The following is a 13267-nucleotide window of genomic DNA, read 5'->3' as shown; positions in this document are numbered from 1 at the left end:
GGAATACCGGTATAAACAAAATTGAAAGAAGTAAAGAAACCAATAAGCCAAACACATAAATGAGAATCATAACACATAGATTTATACATGGAAAACCTCAAAGAGGGAAAACTATGAGATTTTGCCAAGATCAAGGGCTCAATGCAAAATACAATAGAGAGACAAAATAGATGATAGAAATAAACTGTATTCTATCAAGATGAAAATACTAATCAACTGGATCATCAAGCATTACATACAATGAATATGAGTCTGCTTATATAGGCAAGGATATATGGATATGTGAGCACACAAACATGACATGTGGCTAAATAAGAAACAAGGATAGGTAGGAAAAAGATGTGGGTAGGTAGGTGAAACAATATAATATTCCACATGAGGTGGATCACCAACCAAAGGTGGAATGTAACAACAAGATAAGACCACAAAAGGTGGAAATTCTCCTACACACACTATCCCAATGTGGCACAAACATCCAAGTGTCTCTTACCCAAACTACTATGAAATAAATTTCCTAACTAAACTTAAGTAAGGTGTAATAATATCCAAGATAAATAATTATTTACACCAACACCCCCCCTTAAGTGCAACTTAGGGGAATGCACTTAAGTCTACAATGCAACTAAGCAATACAAGATGGCTTCCGACTACTAGGCCATGTTAGGTACCCATATACAAATGCAAATGCATGCAAACCAATGCAATGAAATCTCTCACAAAGCGAGGAAAGAGAGAAAATCCAATGGGAAAAAAACCCTCCCCCAAAAGAGAGATGAAAAATACATACAAAGAACTCTCATAGAAGTATGTGAAGGACAAAACCCCATGTGAGGAAAAAGTCCCCACCATATGAGAGAAGAAGAAGAGAGACTGGGAATCCCCCCCTCAATGTGGAATCTGCACCAATGATAGAAGCTTGATTATTAATGAAGAAAATGTTCCATGAACGTCGAACCACATTCCTCCCCTTAGGAAGAAACAAAACCAAAGGTGTATCCATGAAGTCTCCCCAATCATGAAAGGAAGATGTATGAAAAATACTCATGATGAAAGGAATATCTAAAAATTGCTCAAGTTTCCCCATGTCGATGTTGAAAGTTACCCCCTCCAAAGGTGGTAAACTGCACCACACTACTGAAAAAGGCACTCCAAGATCTAGTGGAGAAGAAGGTAGAACAATATCCAAAGAATCGCATGTCTCCTCCAACTGTTGGACAAAAGTATCCACAATCATGTCAACCTCTAAAGATTGATCATGTAGAGAATGTAAAAGAGGGTCAAAGTGATCCCTCGCAACAATCGAAGAAGGATCATCTTCATCAAAGAGAAGATGAATGTCATCAATGATGTCTCCCAAATTTGCAATGTAGGACTCTACAAACAAACATTCAATGTCTATCAAGTAGGCATGCCAATCAACTAAAGTTGGAAGACATGGAATATATTGTTGCACTGAATCACAAGAAGGCAAAATTGTCGCACTAGCTGCATCATCAGGTGTAATAGGTGGTGTGATATCAATAGAAGGAGATGAAAGGAAAGGCTCAAGAACGGGGTCACATGTGAGAATCCCCAAGTTCAAGTGCCCAATGTTCTCCTCAAAATCTAAATCATCAACATAGGAAGAATCAACCTCATCAATAGGACCAAAATGTGAAAATGAGTACAACCGAGATGCATGATCAATCACCCCAGTCGCAATGATGGCTCCACTCTCCAAGTCTCTAATGATAACTGAATTAGGTGTGAACTCCACAGTTTTCCTAGTTGCCCCATGTGTGATTTGATAGATTGAAATAAGATTGTTTGTCAAGTGGGGTACACACAAAACATCATTGAAGGAGTTATACCCAAAGGTAATAGATTCTTTCCCAATCACATCCATGTATGTATGATTGCCTATAAAAATCTATGGCATGTGGCAAGGCTCAAATGTAGAAAACATAGAATGTGAAGATGCCATATGATGAGAAGAACCTAAATCTAGAAACCATCTCCCTGAATCATGACTTGTAGTAGCACAAAGAGCTTGTCCCTTTCCTTTATCTGTCCCAAAAGAGTGATCCTTTCCTTTATCCTTATCCTTGGAAGAAGAAGCCGACATAGACATTCTGGAAGGTAGGTTGATTTTGTTCTTCTCAAGAAGATTCTTCAACTCATCAATATCCTTCTTATAACAATGATGCTCATCATGTCCTAACTTCTTGCAATATCCACAAAAAGGATTGTCCTTATATGATTTCCTCTTAGGTGAGAATGGCGAATCACCTTGTTATGGAGAGGAAGAATGTGCTCCATCTTGATGTGGTTTTGACCTAGGTTGCTTTTGATTCTTGCCTTTTCCTTGATTGCTTTGATTCCCTTTGTTAGCCAGCAAAGCTTGTGACATTGAAGATTTGAGAATCCCCATCTTAGTCAACTTAGATTTCTCAAGTATCAACATCTCCATGAATGAATCAAATGAGGGAGAAGTGTATGAGGAACCTTGAGCTAACCTATGGGTGTGAAAGCTAGATACAAAGGTTGCATACTCTGAAGGAAGCTTGTCCAACAAGTTATAAACCAATTGAGCATCCTTTTTGTCAATTCCACAATCCTTTGCTTTGCTCTTAGCTCATTTGCTTTTGTGACATAATATTGGATTGTAGCAAAATCCTTGGGATCCAAAGTTGTGAGTTCACTATCAAGCTTGTAGCCCTTAATCTCATCAACTTGACCATATAATTTCTGAAAAATATCCCAAGCCTCTTTAATTGTGGTACACTTATCAATGTGAAAAATGAGGTCATCTGATACATACTTTCTAAGAGTTCCAAGTGTCATAGCATTCTTATTAAGCCATTCAATTTGAACATTAGGACCAGATGGTGTTGTAATAGTTCCATTTACATAATGAATGAGTCCTTTTTCCATTAGTTTACTCCATGCCTTAATCTTCCATGATGCATAATTATGAGGAGTTAAAAGTGGAAATTTAGGAGAACCTGCAGCCCCAAAATGAAAAAAAACAAGATAGAGAGAGGCACAATCACACAAGGAACCCCCCCAAATTCACTCAATCAAGAAAACCCCCCCCCCCAAAAAAAATGGTGATTTGGCACTTTATACTTAGTGCATATACAATGGGCCACGTGCAAAACAAGAAAAAGTGGACTTCTGATTTCAATTTACAACTTCTCAAAATGAGAGCTAAGAGACCTCAACAAGTACTGCTAGTGATCTAAACTAAGATCCAAGCAAAATACAAGTACCAAATAGGCCAAAAATGACCAACTACTGAAAGTATAATTTCTACTCAAAATAACTACAAACAAATGGTAGATTATAAAAGTAGACAAAAAATTATGCACCTTTAAAAAAAATGGCACCTGAAAAGGAGGTTGTATGACCCCAAACGAAGCCTCTGAAGTTGCAAAATCGGGGATTAGACAGGTACAGTGATGAAGATCTGCAATTTTTGAAAAATCCATCCATCAAAATTAGAAAGTTCTTCCACTACTACACTGAGCACAAAATTATAGCCCATTTCAAAAAAAATTGCACCAAAAAAGGAGCAAAAATGAGCAAGATATGGCCTTCCAAAGTTGAACTGCAAAACTGAAAAGCTCAATGAGAGGGGGTTAAAAAATTTCAAAATAATGCTAATGTCAGCAAATGATGGGCTTAAATTTGATGCCCATCTTACTATCAAAAAACTTTGCCTCCATGGCTATGTTGATGCGTGTACTGTACGGAAAATATGTCATGGCGAGCGTTGAATGGGTCATACATGATGATGTGGCAAATCTATTGACTAGGTTGACCATACGCTTTGTGGCAGGGTGTGTGTCTGGTCCACATGGCAAAGGGGCTCGACTGCTGAGGTGTTGATGGTCAGAGGGCCGACGGAAGGTCTGTCGGTGGCAGGGTCGAGGGGTTGGTGGACGGTGGCTGTTGTTTGTCGGCAGGCGGTGTTGGGGGTGGGTTGGAGCAGTGACACCGGAACAAAGGGCCACCAGGGAAGGTGAGGTCACCGATAGGGGAGCCGCTAGTCGTTGGGGCTGGAGTAAAAGCCTAAACGACTGTGGGGACTGCTGGGACCGGGAGGAGATATGACCGTCGGAGGAGCACGAACAGTATGGTGGTAGTGGCAGTACAGACGGTGGGGGCACAAAGCTGTAGAAAAACCCTATGGTACGAAGATCACGAGGGGGGGGTCTGCAGACCCCCCAAAAGATTTTTTTTTATTTTTTTCAAAAAATCGTTTACACCCTTTTTTTCAAAAAAAATTTATCACCAAATATAGTCAACTTTATAGTAAAAATTTATGGAAACGGCCTCCCAGACTCAACCGTGATTTCCAAATCGTTGTATGACGCCCCCAAAAAATGAAGATCCCCAAATCCAAAAATTGAAGCCTCCACAATGTCTCCAAAAGACTAATCAATGAAGCCCTATAGGCTCTGATACCATGTGAGATTTTGCCAAGATCAAGGGCTCAATGCAAAATATAATAGAGAGACAAAATAGATGATAGAAATAAACTGTATTCTATCAAGATGGAAATATTGATCAATTGGATCATCAAGTGTTACATACAATGAATATGAGTCTGCTTATATAGGCAAGGCTATATGGATATGTGAGCACACAAACATGACATGTGGCTCAATAAAAAACAAAGGTAGGTAGGTAGGAGAAACAATATAATATTCCACATGAGGTGGATCACCCACCGAAGGTGGAATGTAACAACAAGATAAGACCACAAAAGGTGAAAATTATCCTACACCCACTATCCCAATGTGGCACAAACACCCAAGTGTCTCATACCCAAACTACTATGAAATGCATTTCCTAAGTAAACTTAAGTAAGGTGTAATAATATCCAAGATGAATAATTATTTACACCAACAAAAACCATGGTGGGATTTGTGACCCACAATATCAATCCACTGGCCATATGAAGAGATATTATAATATATGAGGAGCCTACACTTGCAGGAAGACTTATAGCCTAGAGCACACTGCTTAATCACAATAGGAGCCTTACTAACTACATATAATTCTAGACAACAATCTAGAGAAGTGTGAACTGCTAAGATAGCATCTTTTATGCCAGAATCTAGTTTCGGTTTAAGCTCTGTCTATTCTAGTTGAAACCCTAAACCCCTTTACTGGAATAACCCTTACAATAAATTCCTCAAATACATAATCTCTCTGAATGATTTCACATCATATTACATTTTCATATCCATTCTAAGTCACACACAAAATGATCTATCAAACTAACCTATATACCCTATACAATGTGTATGCCTTATGTTGGCTTACAAAGATATATACAATATCAGATTACATGTCGGCCAGATAATATAAATGTATAAACATTAAAACAAATTGCCAATGCCATATCCAAGATGTGTCGTCCTCCAATACCGATAACCTTTACTATACCATGTCGGTATGCATTGCCGATTACCAAAGAAATCTTATGTCGTGTTGGTGCTAGTGTAGAATCTGTGAAGTGCCTGCTGGTACACCATATAAAGCCGAAACAAAAAATCATGTTGCCATTAATGACAACATAGTGAAACCAAACAATAGAGTGTCAATTGCCAACAGTTTAAGATTAATTGGTTTAACTGATATTCCAGTATTTGGCTTAAGAATTCTGGTATTAATTTTTTGGGTTCTAGTATTAAAGTTCTAATTGCTAAATGTTTTGGTAATCTATGACAACTGATTTACTCCCCCCTCTCAATTGTATTCCGGTTATTTGAACTGTCTAACAGAATTGATCTTGAAAGAAAGTAATTGCAAATTCTTATATGCAAATAATGAAAATGTATGCCTTGTAGATCTACAATTTGTTGATGATGGTTGATTTGCTTCTTGAATGTAATCACAAGTGCTGCATGAAATGGCATATAACATAAGAAAACCCTAACACACACATGCTTGGAAATGAATGTTGTAATGTTGCTCCAATGGATGAATGAAGAAGACACATGAAGAAGAAGACTTGATGGATGCTTGAACACTTGAATGCTTGATGATGATAATGGAGACCTTACGCTTGTTTTCCCAATTTTCTCTTATGCAAATGAGAGGACTAGATCCCCTTTTATACTTGCCTTGGAGGTTTAATTATCCCCTCACCAAAGGACAACATAGGGGGGGAATTTAATTCCTAAAAGATAATTTATGTCCAAGGGTCAGATGGAACCATTTTGGGGCCACACAAAGAGGGAGGACAAGGGCACCATGCCCCTATCCTAAGGGGATTGATGTGCCACTCAATGGTCATGCCATTTTCAGGGCCTGAAACAGGGTCTAAACAAGTTGTAAAGTGTGGAAATAAGGCCCAGTTCCATTTTGGAGGCATAGATAGATCCCAATCAAGCGTGGGAGATGATATCACCAAGGTAACGGGCCTAAAATGCGGTCAAAATTGCAAGGGTGCAATTTTATGATGCTACAATGTGGAAACCCAAGATTGGAAAAAATATTGTGAGAATAGTGGTTTGGATGTACTACCCAAATCTAGCCATACAAAATAATGAATCACTTGCAATGATTGAATAGGAACCAACCTATGGGAGAAGCCAATACCCTAATGTACTTGTGAGAATGAACCCACTGGAGACACCAATCTCATATGCCTAAATATGATGAAGAGTTCAAAAACTAGGACTTCAATCTCAACAATATGAATGAAATGAATTTAGTACCTTCAACATCAATACTCAACTTGCATTTGAACTTCACACATACATCAGGATGATACACACATCATTCTTGAATTCACATTATATGAACTTGTCACCTTAGAAATGCACTTACAACTATACACTAGAAATGAATTTATATGTGTTATATCTATAATTACATTTGTAAGTCGACCTAATACATACTAAATAATTTTTAGGTCATATGCACAAAAATTTCTTTACCAAACATGTAGTAGGCTAGTTCCAATTATCTCACGTGTTGCTCAAAACAAAGAAACATGCTACACACTTCACAAGGTGGCTTAATATTGTCCCAAAGGTTGTTTATGTACAATCTTTGGCAAACACCTATGTCATATATCATTGTAAGTTGGCTTCATCTAATGTGTAATAAGTTTGGCCCCAAAAGCTCATACACAATTCCACACAAGGGAAGACAACTTGCAGATACTATTGAGGATCTCTCTAGTCTCAAAAATATCCAACCTTAATCTTCGACAACACAAGAATCAAATTGCTTTAAAATCATTCCAAAACATGAACTAGGTCAACTAGTAACACAACAAAAAAATGATAAAATAAGAATTATGTTTCATTTCATGACAACAATAGAAAATCTACATAATGATAAAACATGCAAAGACATACTCTCCATTTAAACCATGTGAGAGAACTCATAAGCATGAGAAAATATGAAATACAAGTTACCAGACTAGGCTCACTATCTAAGTAACATACTTCAATCACTCCAAATTAAACTTCTCGAACACTTTCTTCAACATGAGTAGATGCACATAGATGATATTATATACATATCTCAGCTAATCCTAGAATCAATTAAATGTACTATTGCAACTCAAAATGCTCTAACATGACATGACAGTAGGATATGTTTTGACCTTCTAGATGCCAAGAAAGTAAGAAACATGCATGTTTAATCTTGTAAAAATGGTTAGCACTCTCCTCGAGATTCGTGACAAGGGACTAACAACCTCTCGTGAAATCCATATCTCTATAGTTTGTATGGGGCATTTAGAGATCAATATTTTGAAACAACAGAAAAATGGGCCAACAAATGGTATCAGAGAGTTGGGTCATGAGTTTGAATCCCATTGAGTATCGTTGAGGGGGGAATTGTTGGAAAAATGGTCAATTCTCCCCTCGAGATTCATGACAAGGAAGTAACTACCTCCTGTGCGATCCATATCTCTATAGTTTGTATCGAGTGTTGACAAATCGGTCTTTTGAAGCAATGATAAACTAGGCCAACAGTTTAATACTCAAATCATAACAATTTTCCAACAATCTGTCTCAAAGACAATCATCATTTTGACATCAATGATAACATATGTCCAAAAATATTCCATTTTGTTGATTTCTCTCTCTTTGACATCAATGGAAAAGACCAATTGCTATTAATTTCTCCATTGTCCTATTCTCAAAAAAATTATCTTCCAAAAATACTCCCCATGTAATGCCTCACCAAGGAACCCTAAAGGACAAGAGAAAACACACTAGAAATACATGTTTTTTTTAAAGAAATTAAGTGAGTACATACACACAAACTAAGCTCACATCTCAAGATAAGATGAAAATTCATCAACAACTACATAATGCAGAAGACTAAATATTTAATAACCCCATCTATGCTATCTAAATCATTCTAATTTAAGACAAGATACCTGTAAGTGTTCCAAGACGTCATTACCTACAATGCAACCCAAATAGATGTCAACACAAGATGACACTGGGAGATGACTAAATCAATCTCCAAGTCTACACTAGACAGTCTATGTTCATTTTAATGCACCAATTGAAGTGTTCCTGTGATAACATATTAATATAGAGACAAGTGAGAAGCATACATAATCGTGTGTGGTAGTTAGTTTCAACATCGTTCCACTAAAGCCTACTCTAAACATATCAATATGTTTACATTAAATCGTCCTCCATATAAAGTGTTTTTAATATATGGTTTTCCAATTATTACAATGATTAAATCAAATTATATTTACTTATACAACCAAAACTGCAGAAAGAGGAAGAACGAGTAATTGGAAAGGTGAAGAAGCCCTTCAAGGTTCTCACGAACATGTCCATTAGTCCCCAATGGTGATGTGAAATGCCACCCGACCATGTGGTAACCTTAGGTCCACCCCTTGTGCTCATGGAGATAGTCACAAGGACCAAACACTCAAGAAAGTCAACAATAGACAATAGACTAATCATTCACACCATAAATAGAGAATATACACCACAACATAGCATATGAGTAAGAAATGCACTATCCATGATAAGAATGATACTCAATCATGAGGTCACAATAGGGTCTCTATTCAATATCTATTAGGGATAGATGATAAGGAGATCAATGGAAAAGTATCAAGCGCATCTCCAACAACTCAAACAGAGTTTAGGAGATCCTCTCATGTAGATGAGGAGTCTGCTAACATTGACAATCCATGGACGGTCCCATTCCTCCAACTTATCCCAAGTGCTCACAAGCACTTAGGAATTAGGGAAAACTACACATACTAATGCTACACAATCCATCATCTCATGTTATTTCAATAATAAGTCCCAGAATAAGGTCCACCTCTCAATTGTCTCCATGAACTAAAACCCTTGGTACATCAGACTCATTATGAACAAAAGAACTATGCACACAATCCTAAAGAGGGTGAAAAGACAAATAAATGCATACAATGGTGAGTAAATAAAATGCTGTACTCAAAACATATTATAAAAACCATTATACCTTGCCATTACCTCCTCCTTCGGATTGAGCAAATGATGAAGTGGAAATACACCCAAGTGCTCCACTTGATTGGATATGCTCATTTGATTGAATGTGGTTTCTCTCCAATGCACAATAAATTGGATGGATTGATATGATAAGTGGGTGATTGCAAAGATGGATGAAGGATGTGGGTAATAACTAAAATTACCTATAGTATGGATGCACAAGATGGAATTCAAAAGCTAGATGAGCAGCATAAGATTACTTGAAAATGAGATGAGAAATGAAGGGGAGGAGACCCCAATTTATAAATTTGAAGATGGTTGAGATTGAAACAAGGTGGGGACATGGTGTGGAGACCAAGAGATTTTCCATAAAGGCATTTCTTGTCTCCAGACTCCACAATGTACATGGGGAAGAGATCCTCAAGTACATGGGGAAGACATAAAAGAACTAAAAATTCTTGGGGGGAGGACAAGGGAATTTAAAATTCCCAAATAATGAGATGTATGGGGAAAGAAATGAGAAAAGGAATTAAAAATTCCTTGGGAAGATGAGAGTGCATGGGAGAATGAGAAATTTTCAAATCCTTGAAATGACCAAAGTTGGTGCATTTAAGGTTGGGGGTTGAGAGGGGACAAGCCATTTATGGAAATTGGTTGACTTTGTGGCTAATCATGAGGATTAGCCACCATAAAATTATTAGAGAGGGTGATTAGGAAAATTAATAAGGGATTAGAAGACAAGTGGGGAAGTAGGAGGACTTGACAAGAGAAGAGAGAATGAGTGGAGGAATTAAAAACTAGGAAATAATGTTAAGTGAGCTTCTATAAGAATTAATTAGGATAAGTGAGGATTAGAGGTAATTAGTTTGTAGGAGTCACATGATTAGTTAATTAATTTTGAGGACTTTAGAAGAATAGGGAATAATTGATTTATTTAATAAATCAATTATTGGACTATAGTGACATAATTATTACTGAGAAGAATAAAGGATAACATAATTAAGTTGATTAACTAGTAGGAAGGATAAATTAATTAAATATTTAATTTATTTTAGACGTCTACATTTTGCCCCTCTTTTACACAGCGGCAAAATTGGTGATGGGTAAAAGAAAAGAAAAGAGTGCCCCAACATGAAGACGCGGGTGGTATATGCCCCCTTGAGAATTTTTTGGGAAATTATCGAAAAATGAAGAAAATGAGCAAAGCAGAAGAGAAGGCGAGAAAGGAAAAGAAAAAATTAGAGAAAATGAGGAAGATGGAAGAAGTACGAGAAAACGGGGCCACGTGGGGCCCTATATAAGCCACATAAGGCCCAAGGAAGGGTCAATGTCACATATACATTTACAAGACTTGGAGAGCATAGAGGCTTCTAGGAGCAAGATGGACCACATCCCACACCATGAGCACCGCTCAAAGAGGGTTAGACGACATGAGCGACCGACCGAGTATGGCCCATAGGTATGTACCCAGACCCCACTTTTTGATTTAGTAGGTAGGGCATGTATTAGGGTATTAAATGAGATTAGCAAGTGGGTAGGGCAGAGACATTGATCGTCATTTCAACATTTCCGCATAGGGATCGACATTTTTGCAGGTGGTTAATGCCTATGTAGGCATTGAAGAGGGGTTGGAAGGGGAAAAACACCTGCATGGCTGAATTAACATCCATGCAGACGTCGGTCTGCAGCAAGGGGATTGAATGGGGGTGGAGACTATATTTCAATGTCTTTGCATGTGGCACGACGCATGCGCCATGGGTTTGATGTCTTCGTTGGGGGGATCGGCATTTCCGTTGGGGAGGATAGGGAGAGGAAAACAGGGGATGGGGAAAGACTCAAAGGGGTTCAATGGGGTGCACACATGCCCCATAGATAGGTTAGGATATAAATAAGGTAGAATAGACTATAATAGGACAAAATAAATAGGCTAATGAGGTGAATTACTTGGTTGTAGGAGAAGGCGGGACCGCTTACATCACGAGAGCTCTGGCCTTTAACGATGAGGCTATATAGATGACTAAGGGCAAATGTGAGGGATATTCTAAGCACAGTAGGCATGAGGTTTGTGGGGAGATGGTTGTGGATCAAAGCGCATACTACAATGATGACAACACTCATAGAGTGCTGGGACAAGCAGACATGCATGTTCCATCTATCGATTGGGGTGGCAACGATCATATTATTAGATGTCTGGAGGATCTTGAATATCCCCATCAGAGGCATAGTCCCCGAGTATAGACTAGATGGGGGGGAATACTACCTATACAAGGTGTGTGAGTATGATGCACTGTCAATGGAGGGTACATAGATGCACCTTGGGGGGCGATGTAGATACAACATATCCCTTGTTTGGTATTATTTATATGTGGATTGTTCAGTGGATGGATTATGCCAAACCTCAACAGGCATGGATTTTCCATTGGTTAGGCTCATTGCATGTACTATATAGTGGAAGACTGCACGACCTATACATGGGAAGTAGTGATGCTTTGTCAGCTATTTTATGAAATTCATGTTTGTGTATATTGAGGTTATAGGAACCTTGACATAGGGATCACACTGCTAAACATATAGGCTTGGGAGCATATTGCAGTGATGAGGCCAATGGGAGTTCAGGATAGGAGGATCCAGGATGCACATGTGCATACACTTATTGGTGGGAGGCCCACAGACCAGTGTGGCTGAATATACCCAGGGTCTTGGAGGAGGATGAACTATGACCCTTAGTTGATGAGGTAGTAGGTGAAGAGAAAAATGGGCCCGCATAAAGAGCAGTAGTAGGAGGGGGAGTATAGAGAGGTAGGGAACAGAGACATGTTCTGCAAAGGAGGGGAAAGCAAGTACCTCGAGTGGGGGGGACCACTACAGGTTCAATCACCAGAAACATAGATTGGTGGGATGAGGACAGAGGAGGAAGGAGGGGAAGATAGGTCGGAGCCCATGAATATATGAGAGATAAAGGTACACGATGAAGAGGGTAGACAATACTAGTAGGTAGAGGGATAGGTGTCATTGCAGGCATAACATGTTGGTCAAGGAGAGGGAGCAGAGGTTGGAGGAGGAACTGTGAGGGAGGGATGTCGCGAGGGAGAGGTCTCAGAGATTTGAGGGGGAGATGGGGATTAAGAGGGCTTGAGCTGATAACACGCAGGTGGAGGTGGACTGACTGAGGAGGTTGCTCAATGCTCTAAGAGAGGATCTCTAGACTACCATGACGAACAAGGACAACATGTAGAGGAACAAGGAAAAGACCAAGCAACTCCTAAAGAAGGCGAGGAGTGGAGAGGCCATCTCACAGAAAATGGCAAAGTTAGAGAGGATGGATGAGGATCTAGAGAAACTCCGCTCCCAATTGAGTAGGGAAGAGGCCGATGTGGTGAGGGTGTGGGGTGAGAGAGATGTGGACTGATGAATGTTGGAGCTAGAAAGTCTCATACAAGTGTTTGTTGATGTCATTGTAGGACAACAATGTGCAAAGAGATTAGCTTGTGAGGCTTAGTACTATAGGGATTTGTACTATCACGTCATGATAGGAGACCAGTAAGCACCTTTGTATGCAGAGAGCACCCAGTCTCACAGGACATAGACCTGTCATTCAAGCGATTCTATAGGGATGAGGGCACCACGACCTCCAGGTGGGCCCTCAAGTTCAACAATAGGGGCAAATGATTGAGAGAGCACATGCTATTGATGTAGATGTATGTGACACAACATTTTTTACCCTTTGGGAATTATATCATTGTACTCTGATTTGACACATTCAAATTTTTGATATATATATATATATGAGATGTGATTTTGGCAGTGTA

This window comes from Cryptomeria japonica, chromosome 2, assembly GCF_030272615.1.
Source record: "Cryptomeria japonica chromosome 2, Sugi_1.0, whole genome shotgun sequence".
Lineage (NCBI taxonomy): Eukaryota > Viridiplantae > Streptophyta > Pinopsida > Cupressales > Cupressaceae > Cryptomeria > Cryptomeria japonica.
This window is presented reverse-complemented; position numbering follows the sequence as displayed.